General features: G+C 39.0%; 1 protein-coding gene across 2 annotated transcripts in view; it reads right to left on the bottom strand.

Moving 5' to 3' along the window:
* The window catches only part of slc4a3 (solute carrier family 4 member 3), an 85783-nt gene extending 77788 nt beyond the window's left edge, over window positions 1–7995 (bottom strand). The window contains exon 1 of one of the 2 annotated variants that reach the window (XM_036569516.1): window positions 7945–7995. The gene's annotated coding sequence lies outside the window, so the exon portion shown is untranslated. Of the gene's footprint in view, window positions 1–5235; window positions 5674–7944 lie in introns of those variants that run through there. The other variant, XM_036569509.1, reaches the window with a different exon arrangement.
* Window positions 7996–13909: the final 5914 nt, after the last annotated feature.

Here is a 13909-nt window from a genome sequence, read left to right as displayed (position 1 = left end):
GCTGAGCACACTGACATTATATCATCAGGCCCGTGACCTCGCACCTCTGCTTACAGCTTACAGATAATGATAAAAAGGAGAAGGCCAGTTATTGGCATTTCCTCTGCCTGACCCAGTTAAGACACTGGTCACAGAGTTCAAGCTAAAGGTGCACCTCTGCTCATGCCTTTGAAGAAGAAGAGAAGTGTGCTACATATATTTTCTGCCTCAAGAAACCATAGAAAAGCATTTGTTTACAAAAACTATTCCACTTCCACTACATCAGCATGAGCACACTGAGCCTCCTGCTTCACTACGTCAGCAGTTTTGACAGAACAGCATCTTCAGTCCAGAGTTACTGTTGATTTGCTATACCTTTTAAAAGTAATTGCATAATTACATTCCTTACACAGTTAGTTACATAAGGGATTACATTTACATTTGATTTACCTTTCAACTTTGATGTAAACATGATAAATATGGCAAAATTGTAAAGAATGTTTTGTTTACACAACAATAACTTTTTAACAAATTTGAATAATAAAAGCACAAACATGCTATTATGTTAAAGTATGGGTGGGGAATGGCATGGCCAATATTTAGTTATCATGATTATTACATCACACTATTCTTTTCTGAGCAAATCATGGATATTGGTAGTACTTAAAAAACACAGACAAACAACTACACTACAAGTGCACTGTACCACAAAACTGTAATCAGTAATAGTAATAAAGACCTTCAAATGTAATTTACCATCCAGTGTCAAAGTGTTTGTGGCTGCTTAGCTTAGCCTGATTTTACAAGACCTGAGACTTGACAGTATTTTTCCTCCAAGCTATTTTGGCTGATGCCTGAATCCTGATGCTGTGGTCTAAGGAAAACGTGCACTGGCAAGGTATCAGCCTAAATCACAGAGTACATTCAACCAGAGAAGGTAAACAGCCTGTTTCTGCAACAATCTCACCTTTGTTAGGTACAATTAAAGTGTAATTAATGTAAGACACCACATCAACCCAGTTTAAAAGTTCAGTTATGTTAATGTGTGGGAACACCAGGGTCATGATATGGTTTGCATGAAATAAATCAATAAATTAACAATGTTTCTTACATTAGTTACTATCACTGGGAGATGCTACCAATGGCATACATTGAATAAAATTCATATCTTTTCATAGTTTTTTAAAATAAGGCTTTACTACTTTTTCTTAGCAAATATCAGGAAAACTAAATATCATGATGCGTATTGTGAAAATGTGAAAATTATTGTTATTATATTTTTGCCATATTGATCAGAATCGGTTTTATTGGCCAAGTGTGCTTGCGCACACCAGCAATTCCTCTCTGAGTGCTCATGAACAGTGCAATTGCCATGATACAGTGCTTACATGAACAATCAAACAACAGACATGATTTGCAACTAACACACTGCTTACATATAACTACAACAAAGACCAAAAATAGTGCACAGCTTAATTTTTGCCCACCCCATTTGAAAGATTTCAAACACTCAGCAGAATTTCTCTGTTTGCCCTTGAGCTACAAGTGAGAAATAATCAATATCAGTCAATGCTTCTGTTTTCACTGATGACAGCTGCAACTTCTGGCATGGACAGTTTCTAAACTAGAATTGGTAGTTAAACAATAACAAAACATCCATGAATGCCCAGAGGGTAGAGGAAACACTAAAAGCGCTTGTTTTCTGTGGTTCTGTAACCTGACCGTGCTGAAACAGGCACTCACTAACTCTAAATGTGTATAAGTGCTTTCAACATACTCTGCTCCATTGCTGCATCCTGCTCTCCAAACAATGCTTCGAATACATCCATAACATTTCCGAAATTGCCTAACATTGAAAACAAAGCCTGAGTGATCCTATTTCATTTACAGACATGAACAGTGATTCTTAACCAAGTCCTCCCATTACAAACTGAGAAAGGGGCCCTGTGGTGGTCTGCGCCACACAGTTTACATAAGAAGTAACTGATGCAATCGCTCGAGAGAACTGAAATCATTTTTAGCATTTTATTTCTACATATTTCTTCTTCTACACTTACTTCTGGCCTAAAAATTCTTACTCCTGGAGAAAACAGACAAATACACTGGCTGAACCGTGAGACCAGGTGGCGTACGCGGACTGCTGTGTTATAAGCAGACAGCTGGTGCTATGAAGCATTTATGACTCACAACTCATCGCCCTCGGGCTGCTGAAGTGACCTAGACAGACACTGTAGGAATCTACATTTTTATCCACACTATTTTAAAGACTAATGGGTCTCAGGAAAGACAAAGATGAATCATAATGAAATGCAAGACAACAATATAATAACTGGAAAATGGCATAATAACTGAATTGGTATCAGGAGATTATTTGGACCCACTGGGACCTGCCAAGTGCTTAGATCAGCACTTAAAGCTGATACAATGATGCATTCATTAACTCATTATTTAATGACTCTTAGCATAAAGGGTTTGAGGTTTGTAGGTTTGGTATTGTGGTTCTTGATGTGACCTTGTAAACTTTAAAAATACTCTAAAAGTAGTTCTTTGCAGTCTGAAGAAGTCTGAAAAATAAAGCCTGGATTCTTGAGTATCCCTGTCCTTCCTCTGTATTGCACTCACTAATAAGACATGTCCCCAAGACTATAATCAATACAATATAAAAGCTCCCATAGAGACGTCTGTACAGCCATTTCTTGTAGGTACTATATATACTGCTGACTGACCATTAGTATGCCATTTCCATATGCCTATGCATCTAAAACATTGTACTACATATCAGTATCAACCAATATTGATGCTGTCATTTTGATTCTCATTCATACCAGTACGTCCCTGAACACAGTACATTTTCATCTGTGAATGAAATCCTTTCAAATGCCAGACCCAAAGAAAAACACTGATGTGCACATTTGCAACACTCTCTGGTGGGAATCTCAAAGCTAGCTGCGTAATGTTTCTGTTTCGGTGGCCAGGGAGCTTTAACACATTAAACTAAATTTATGAATGGTGCCCTGTTCTATCGTTTTACTAGCAAAACTAATGATCAGCCACCCTGAAGGCACCAACCCTCTGAAAAGGCTCTGGTACACACCACCACTCAAGAGAGTATATATAATTTTCCACTCACTTAACCTAAGCCTCACTGCCCTATGTGTTGATGTATGGATCTATATTTAGGAAAATGTGTGGGTAGCAGAAACATCTGCAAAGGCCTTAGACGCCAAAGAAGGCGGGGAAAATGCACATTACACACTTAATACTGTAATAAAGAAGTAACAGCAGGTTATAATATGTAACGATTAACCATCACTGCAAGACAAAATGTGTAACTATGGTACTGGATTTGTCATCATTTAGAGGTGCCATGTTAATCTCAGCGTATGGTATTTTTATGTATTTTTGTATACTGTGTAATGATTCACAAAATACTGAATTCTATATGATACAATATAGTGGTGTCTTGATACAGAAAAAGTAAGGTCTGTCTGAAAATGTGCCTTTCCTTAATGGTGGTTTAATGGTTTGATGTAAAATGCTTAATGAGCCAGAATTGGTCACAATGGAGTTGATAGGAACCAGATGTCCAAAGAGTATAATGCTTCTAAAAGCCCCCTCACAGAAAGTTATTAAATGAAATGGTACTGGATACTGTCAGTGGATACACTGACTAGTGCCTAAGACATTGGTTTACAATTGTTTTGATTAGGTTTTTGGTTAAAAACATTTCTAATATCCATTTTATGGTGGAGAGGTACATGTAGATACATGCATTGTTAGGTAAAGTAGCCGCATAGAAAACTGATTTACTACTGCATTACCATTAACATTACATCTATAAACTCTCATGAGACACTTGTAGGTTCAGGGCTCATTCTGGATGGTAAAGAAAATGGCTACATTAGTATGAACATTAGTATCAACCTATTATCACCACTGCATAGAAATCTGAGAAGGTGAGCGTCTCAATGAATGAATTATGCAGAAATTTTGAAAAATCAGTGGAATTCCCTCTTTGATGGCTGGCTCCTTAGATCTAGAATAAGCCTAAACCCAGACCAAAAAGAATTTTAAATGGCACGTAATGTAAAATTATAGCCAGGCCTGTTATGCTCATTGTTCATCATCACCAAAACAGTCTTTAGTCCAGTATCAGCCGCAATTCTTTATAAGGTATAGGCTTATATATCGTCGCTGTCCAAAGAAAAACATCTCCAGAATAGTAACTTAATAGGATAAGACAAAAACACTCTTACCTTTCAATGTAAGTTAATGTAAAGAGATTTTCCAAGTGATTTTAGAGCATTTCTATTGGCCCACTTATCATGAAATTTGCACACAAAGGACAACTGGCATGTTGAAATGACAGAAAAATAAAAATTGACAAAAATTGGACAGCGATGCAATGTATGTATGTATGTATATATATATATATATATATATATATATATATATATATATATATATATATATATATATGACTGATAGTTGTGGAACAATGAAGATGTGTTTAATCATTTTCTACAAACCACTGCAGTTCCTACTGCTCAGAAAGGCTGGAGTGACCATGCAAATAGAAGATTTAACTGCAACAAATCAGTGGAAGACAATGCAAATCTGATTAAAATAGGACACCTCACCTCAGGGATTTCATCACCTAAGAATGATGCCTTAACAATAGCCTACCTGGTCTAAAAATAAGAAGAAAGAGGCGTTAGATTGTGTAGACTAAGGCTGCTTGTGTAGCAATTCACGCTCACCATTTCATAAGAATAAAGCTTAATAAATGCCCTGCGCTCGCGCTGATCAGCTGCCTGATGCTGCGTTAACCCTTCAGAGCGTGGCGGAGAGTCGCGCGCAGAGGGAGGGAGGCGATGGCCTTTGTTGTGGCCACAGTGAAGGCTGAATCAGGAGAAATGTGGCTGCACGGTGCTGCTCTGCGACCCAGCATGGAAAAACCTGCACGCATTAGCAAAAGCAAGGCTGCACAAATCGACGCGGCCGAGCCGGTCAGTGTCTCTCCTGCAGCTGCTGCTGCTGCACATGCCTCACCTGCTCGCGCTTCCACATGCATCACATACACTCCACTACAATGCAACCCGCACTCTGCGCTGTGCTTCTGCAGGACGAAGCTTTTCTGCATATAAAGGATCAGTGAGGAGGGAGCGCCTCCTCACTGCTCCCACAGCCGTCCGCTCCTCGCGGTGAGAGCGTGCAGCCTGCTGTGCGCTGTGTGAGGCGCGTGCACCGGCCTACCTGTGCGTTTTCTTGGGGAGCTGCCTTGGCGGAACGAGTGCGCGAGGCAAGCGGTCAAGCAGCGATCATACTGAGAGCTGCTCTCCTTCCTCCTCTTCCTCCTCCGCCTCCTCCTTCTCCTCTTCTTCCTCCTCCCGGCAACTCGCGTGACGCCGAGGGTCGTCTTCCGCCTCGCGAGCAGGGGCGGGGTGGGCTGCTCCTCTTCCTCAGGGCAATAGATTTACAGTGGTGGCAAGTTCGAGTCTTCGATTCAACAATTCTGTTCAGTGAGTCGATTCATTCGAGCAGCCTGATTCAGTTAGTCGAGCCATCTATATCAACCGATTCGTTGCCTTTTCTCGTCCGTGTATTTATAGACACTCAGTCATTAAGTTAAAATCTGAATGTCAGTCTGTGTCAGAGACACTTTAGATGTTCCGGGGTATTCCTCTCATTCTATTCGGCTCACTCAGCTCTTGCTCCGCCCACCGCCCACCCACACCTGTCCATATAATGACCACCCAGCACCTGCTCCTGGTTCTATAGGACTGCTATGTGCAGTCCCTTGTTGTTGTTACCCTATGAAAATGATGTGGTTTTAAAGGGAAAGCCCACCGATTTTTCAAAGATTTGCATAAATAAATTAAAAATTATAGTCGTTCAGAGTGGTTTGATGTTAAATGCACTGTTCTAGAGAAACTTACAGAATTGTTCACAGTGATGGTGATAGGAACAAGACATCTGGAGAGTTTAATGCTTCTAAAAGCTCCCCCAGATATTATATGAAATGGTATAAATACGCTGCCTGATGCCTGAGACATTGTTTTACGATAGTTTTGAGAAAGTTTTGGTCTAAAACCTATTTTTACCATCATCAACATTACATGTGTTGATTGGTTCACTGGTGGTTTTCGATAGTAAATAAAATGTATATATTTATGGCGTAGACATCATGATTCCTGGTTTCCTATTACCACCACTGTAAAGAAATCCGAGTCAGTAAGTTTATCTATAATTAACCATTTCACATCAAACCACTTTGACTTTGTTTACATCTCAACCACTGGATTATGCAGAAAGTTTAAAACTTGGTGGAATTTGCCTTTAACTGTAGTCACATTCTTTTCTGAGATAAGGGCCCATATCATCAACTTTTTGAAATTAAACTGTTTGATGCAGTATGTATACTAGACTATTTTTCCAGACTTAGTAGGAATATGAGTACATATTTTTTAGTACTCACCAATACCATAATAGAGTCCAATATCATAATGAATTACCTAATTAGAAGTAAGCAGTTGTTAGTGAAAATGAGTGCAATGTACTTTAACAGCTCAATCATTAATATCTAGCTGATCTTAAATGATGTGCATTAGATAGCTATGTTACATAAGTTACACTGGAATAAGTAACACTGCAGTGAAGAAGAGCAGGTTTTGTTCTACATCAGAAAAGCACTTCTGTACAGCTGTAATTATGTTTCATAGTTTTGATGCCCCTTTTTGGTGTCTTACATCATCAGTCTTTGTAGCACAGTAACAGCAGGAATCACATCTGAAGTTGACACATCTGAAGAGCTCAGTTGTGGAGTTTTACGTCTGAAGTATTTTCTTTGGCTGTAGTTAAATGTCATCTAAAGCTATTCATACATTGTGTGATATTAGAAAGTTTATTCTTTGGTGGTTCACATTGTAGTCTGTCATGTAAAGCCCCTACACACAGGTCTGTCCTTGAACAATTTTATACAGAGCTGTTTCTTTCAAAACAACATGCTGTGCACCAAGTACTGAGCAAACACACTGAGAAACTGAGCTACACCAGCTCAGCTAACCACACTGCAGTGAAACATACATGGTAGGACAATATGGTCCCTCTACAGCCTATTTTACAAAGACATTAATGCTTGTACCTTGCAATAAATTTACATTTATATCTTGCAATTGTACTCAAACAGTAAAAGTCAGCATATACTAACTTTGTAGGAAATGTTAACTTTCCACCTCAATTTTCTTAGCCTACAGGTATCACAAGCAGTAGTGATTGTGTGAGTTTAAAACAGGCCAAAATTACAGTGTGTTCCTAGCAGGAATATGCCAAGGCAGAACATTTGAAGTGACCAGCAACTTTGTGTCTGACGTCCGTGGAGTCAGCAACATGTCTCTGTGTGTCTCCTTCACTGCCAGTTTGATTGATTTTGTTCATTAGCATAGCAAAGTACACTAACTAGGTTTATGTCACATGGTGTCTGGTGTCAGAATGTTGGTATCACTGAATTTTTATGAGTACAAGGATATGAGCACGGTATCGCCCCAATACTAGTATCGGTATTGATGCATCCCTAAAGTAAACATACCATTCACTGCCCACACCGTACAATCCATATGTGGAAACTAATGTGCAAACCAATCCTGTTTTAATTTATTTGCTTTTGTGATGTCATAACAACCAACCTATTTACATGCACCTATTCTGCTCAGCGGTTTGGCTCTGCCTTGTTAGCCACATTGATATATAAGGTATAAGGAGTCTTTTAGCCCAGACTGCTTTTTGAATGAGATACAATAGAGGGCAGCAATCAGAACAGTGGTCATTTACTTAAAAGACCAGCCACAAAACAGCCTGTTTCACCATAAGGGGAAAAAAAAATAATTGGAAAATGATAATGTTGAAGAATAAATAAATAAATTCTTGCTGTTTTAGGTGTTTAAATGGTTGCAGTGTTGCACTTACCTCCGTCCACCACTGGACCACCACCGTTAAAGAAGACTTGGCCAAGCACTGACCCAAACCGAGGTAAATTTATGAGAGTACTACTGTGTACCTTCCTTAGAAACAGCTATTGTGTGATAAGTGTGGGTAGACAGGGCGGAGTCACGTAAACCAAAGAGACACAGAGAAGTAATGCAGAACATTGAAGCTTCCAAAGTGGCGTCTCCCCCACAGTCTTTGTCTAAATCCATAAAAGTTAGAATATCTATAAAAATGTTCCATTAGCACACACTATTCTCATTAAACATTCAGCTTGTATTGACACATGTACATTAACCTGCATGTATGCACATCATTAAGCCGTACGTAACTGGACCACTCCACTGGCTTAGAAGAAAAGGAAAACTTTAAAGGGAGGAACATAGAGAACATAGTAGTTTAGTCTATTACTTAATACATCTTCAACAGCATCACCAAGAAACAGGTAAATTTTGCTGCAGTAACAGCCTCTATTCTTCTGAGAAGGCTTCGCACTAGATGGTGGAACATTGCTGTGAGGATTTGATTGCATTCATCCACAAGAGCATTTGTGAGGTCAGGTACTGATGATGGATGATTAGTTCTGGATCACAAACACGGCTTTAACTCATTCCAAAGGTATTAGATGGAGCTCAATCACTCCAGAGAACACAGATCCACTGTTCCTTTGCCCAGTGCTTGAGGGCACTTGGCATTAGTCATGGTGACTTTAGACTCATGTGTGTCTGCTCTAGGGCTTCCCATTCTGTTGGCAGTGCTTTTCTAGGGAGATTGGACAAGGTGTGTGTGCGCGTTGAACACCTGTGTTAGCAACGGGTTCTCCTTAAAGCAGGCGAATTCATTAATTAGAAGTTGTGTCCAGATACTTTTTGACATATTGATTATTATGTATGATTTTATTAGTGAGAGTGGTTAGCAAGGTACTCATAGAATGAAGTAAGTACAGAAATGCAGCTAAATGTAATTATTTTATAATGGTCTATGTATTGGTATCTCTAGTGGCAGATATGCACATGAAAAATATTGGATATCAGCATCAGCCAATTCCCATACAAGTGCATATATATGGATCTGAGTACAGATAAACCCAGTAACAGTTATGTGGAGCTACTACCATCTCTGGTTTACTGTCCTGCAGCTGTCTTAAAAACAAGATGGCATTTCACGTGCCTTCCCAGCATTCTCACAGAAGAAGCAGAAGGAAGTGGGCTGCCAGGTAAGAAAGCAGGAAGATCTGATAGCATACATTTGAGGATGCCAAAGGGCTACACATGCCTAAAATAAACACAGACTGACACACATTCTGCAGTTGATTGCTGCTTTACAGCGCAGCCTAAGACTCATTTAACTTTGTTATTATGCAGATAATTAAATCAGCACACTGCATTTTGGGAAATCAGACTTAATTTTGCGGCAGCTGTCTTTTATGGCCTACATGGTTTTACAAATTGGATTATAATTATTAGGCCTACTTGTTATTTTTATTAATGCTGCAGGAAAAGTGGCTTATTTGGTGTTATTTATATTTGCGATTTTTTATATCTGGCATTTATTTATTCATTTATGAGATAGCCTAATCTGCAGAACAATGCACTGAGAATGATGTGCATTTTCTTTTCAAAATGATGAAAAACCAATTTTAGAGCTACTGAAACTCTCCTCTAGAGGGAGACATACATCCAGATGTTGCATTTGCAAATTTGTCCCACATCCAAAATCTGATCCATTTTCATCCATTAAAGAGCTTTTAGCTCCTGTAGTCTGTTCTACCTAATTTGCAGTTATTAATATTCTGTTCATTACGTAAAGCTGGATAAACATTGTCACAAATAAAGACAGCAACAGATGTGGTGGTTGTGCTCAGACAGATTCCGCAATAATTAACTTTTTTTCCTTCTTTTGCATAGTGCATCATCTCTATAGTAATACAGACCAAATATTTGTAAAGAAACATGTTCATCAGACCTGACTGTGTAAAATCATACTCCCCTGAAATGACTTTACAGACACCATAATGAAACATCAGTGTTCATCAGCGAGGGGGAGTAGAGTAAGGTGCAAGTGTAGCGCACCTGACCGTCCACTCTGATGCTGAATAATGGAATCATTCCAGCTCACTTGGACATCTGTTCTAAAACAACTCAGAGAAAGTGTTCATGTGCTGCCCCCCTGTGGCAGAAATCTGCTGACCTTGTGCCTTTAAGAACCTCAGCATGATAAGAAGGCCTAAACTGCTGTACACTGACGTATATATGTAAATGAATTGGTTTTTGTGATATCACAGAAACAATGAATTCAAAATGGGATGTTTTTACAGTATGAACTGGGAAGTCAATGTCATGTTTTGATGCCTTAACAATGTTTACATACTACAGTAAACTCTTTTATGTAAAAAAAAAAACACAGATTAAACAGAGAGATTATTTTTCCCATGATATGGGCCCTTTAACTCAATGTGAGTTTTATACAGAGCATGTTTTGTTTTTCGGTATTTTTTGTAAATATGAAAGTGCTGTCCTGATGTTAGAGGTTGTCGTGTCTTTCTTTCAGACTTTGTGGTCCTTTTTTTCAGTGTAATTACAAGGAATAATTCATATAGTATAAGTCATAGTATGGCTTACATTATTTTTGGCAGCAGCTCTAAAGATAACAGTTTCTTCATGATAAGTCTATAAAATATGAATGAGGCTTAAGAAAAGGAGCGTACTCTGCTGAGTGAGGGTGTTGTTTATACTCTCTATAAGCCATCGGATAACTGTTCAGCAATGACTGCTGGAACATTCTCTCAGTGCCAAAAGCCTGTGACTCAGGAATCTTCTGCAACGTCAATAGCAGATCTAGTGTTCACTGCTTTCCTCTGCATTATGAAGGAGCTGTGTACAGTTTACATTACTACATTGGTAATGGAAGTAGTGAACAAGATGTGTTGTTAGTGTGTTTTGAAAGAAACCTGTGTGTGTGTGTGTGTGTGTGTGTTGAATTGAGAACTGGAATGAGGAACTTGGCAGCTACTTTCCTGGATGACGTCTGGATACAGATACTGTTCCTTTATTTCTGATAAAGAGATGCCTTTTCAGTTCTGTTAGGGAGGAATAGTGATGCCTACATGCTTTATGAGCTTAGGATCATGGTGATATGTTCCTGCTGGGTCTCGACCCGCTAAGCTCAGGCAGCTTTCTACTTTAGACTCAGCTGAGCTTCTTATCCTGGCATTTATTCCCTTTAAAGTCATCTGCCAGGTCTCTGGATCCCATCACTGATATTCTGTGGGGCTCTAAGCAGAAGGGCCCAGCTTGCCTTACACTAACATTCAGCTACACACAGTAGATTTTAAAAGCTTCAGCAACACTGTGACTGATATATTCTTACCAACACCACAGACATTACCATACCAATACTGTGTCAACGTCATTGCTGTGCTGAGAAAGGTCCCATACCCAGATAATATCTGGTCAATGGTAGTCCTATGGTGGTCCCTTTCCATTGATGGACAGGGTGGAGGGTGGCAGATAAGCGGTGCAACAGATGGGCAACTGTCACTTACAAAGTGCGTATATGTAGTAGGTGTAACTGATACATTAGCCAGTGACTGTAGGTACAATATACCTGGTCAATATACATTATATTTGTTATTTTGAGATTGTTATATGAATATTAAGATTATTAAACATAAGTCTAGATGTTTTTACTTGTTTTAGGTCATGTTTTTAGATACTACAGGTTTCAATATTTTCATAGAAAGCCTAACATCCCTTTCCCTGACTTTGTTCTATTTTGGTTTATCAAGCTACTAACAGGGGGAAGTAACATGTCTACAGCCCCCCTCATACGATATCATCATGATACTTGAGCCACAATAGGACATTTAAAGATTTGTGAAATACAAATTATTACAATATATTGCAATTTGTTACTCTTGAATGCAAATTATTCTCTTATCAAACTTTCTGTTTGATCTAATGAAGGTTGTCTAACTTTGTTCTTCTCACCACAATCTTTTTATTGAAGCAAAGCAGAGCTGTGGTGTTATTGATACATTACAGTAGTGTTTCTGATTTCTGCCTGAGTATTGGGATCAAACCCTGTTCATTTGTGTGCAGGGCAAGCCGGGTAATCCACTACACTATCTAACTGTTCATAAATCTATGTCCATGGACAAAAAACTTCATCTAAACAGAAAGAAGCCTTGCCATCTTGTGGATTAAGACAGAAATGCATCTAGGTAACTTATTAATCTAACAATGGCCTTCATACATCGCAAATAATAAAATACAGTAAATATAATAACTTTTCCCCAATCCTAAATGTAAAGCTGTGCACTAATTTCAACCTCAGCTCAAAACACAAACCTAAACCCTAACCCCTAACCCTAACCTTGTCCTAATTCTAACCCTACCACTGTTAAGCATCAGCTGATTCCCACAGACAGTCTAAATGGGACAACATAAATAAAATGAGATCTGTTTGTTTAAACTGTCAGAAAGATAATGAGTGCCGTAAAATCCCTGGAACGGAAAATTGGGAGATGCAGCACCATGAAACACAGGGGCGTCATGTCTACGACAAGCTTAACCGCCTGTCATAAAATCCATCCCTGAAAATGTCTTTGTTAGGGTTTGAAAATGATATCATGGCTCGGCACTTTACAGATCCAACATTCCATCACAGAACGTGCGTCATCCGCAGGGCCAGAGGAGTGGCAGCATTATAAACGCTCTAAACAGAGCCTGCCATCAAACAGACTTCTCCATAACAAATGTGTTTGTGTGTGTCTGTATGTTTGTGAGTCTGGATTTGTCACTGAGTGAATGACTAATTTGATGAGCATAATAAGGATTTCTATTTACGTGGTTTTCTCTGTGATAATGGAAGCTGAATGTCAACTACACCCACCAGCTAGTGTCATCAGGGCTTGATATGAGGCAGGAGGCAGCACTGTTATATTTAAACAGGAAAAGTGAGTGCTATCAACAGAGAAAGGGCACGCTGCTATCAGAGAGATACTTTTATCTGCAGCAAGAGATTCCTTACATCAATGCCGTTACTTACAATAGGCCTTCTGTGGCTACAGCCTCAATGAAGACACAACAGGTTTTGTGCTTTGTGCACAGGGGTATGCAGCCATTCCAAAAGCAGGAGCACATCTGATTCTACTTGTTTAATCAGTCGGTGTCAGACTTCAAACAGCTGATCAGGTGTGCTCCTGCTTTGTTGGAATGAAAACTTCTACCACACCGACCCTTTGCAGACAAAAATTGGACACCCCTGCCATACCACTTATGCCTTGAAACACCTCTTCCTATGTTGTGTTTAATTATTTCTAACATAAAATCAAGCAAAGACATTCTGTCAAAAAACAAACATTTTAACTGATATAAAATTTGTGTATGATTACATACCATATTGTTTCGTACTGTGTTTTTGTTTGTTTTTGCTATTGTTTGACACAGAAAAAGACCAAAGAGTTGATTCAAACCTGTCAAGAATGTACGTTGTATATAAAAAATGCTGTGCATGAGTAGTAACTATGTAATTACATATTAATAATGGTTAAATAAAGAAATAAGACAGAAGTAACTCTAGACATAGACAGTTAAGCCACTTTGTTGCTATAAATATTTTTTTTATGATATATTTAGAGGTGGTAGAGAGTCCAATGTGGCTGTAATTCTGTCCTATGTTGTTTCCCACCATGCATCAAGACAGGCTAGCTGTTGAAGGCATCAAAGGTGACAGATAAGAAGGCAAAAAGGTTGCTACTGCTTTGGCCATCAGAACTCGAGAAAGGTCAGAGCTTGTATAGGACAGGACGCCCAGTGTGCTAATCTGTTGTATTTTTAGGGAGATATAGTCAAGCCACCGCGGAGCAATGCTTTTCCATTGTGTTTGGGCAGTATCAGTCCCTGTTATCTGACCCCATTCCATAAACAATAGAGCTTTATTCAGA

Source organism: Colossoma macropomum, unplaced genomic scaffold (assembly GCF_904425465.1).
Source record: "Colossoma macropomum unplaced genomic scaffold, Colossoma_macropomum, whole genome shotgun sequence".
Taxonomy (NCBI): domain Eukaryota; kingdom Metazoa; phylum Chordata; class Actinopteri; order Characiformes; family Serrasalmidae; genus Colossoma; species Colossoma macropomum.
The sequence above is the reverse complement of the archived record's forward strand: the minus strand, read 5'-3'. Positions and strand labels throughout refer to the sequence as shown.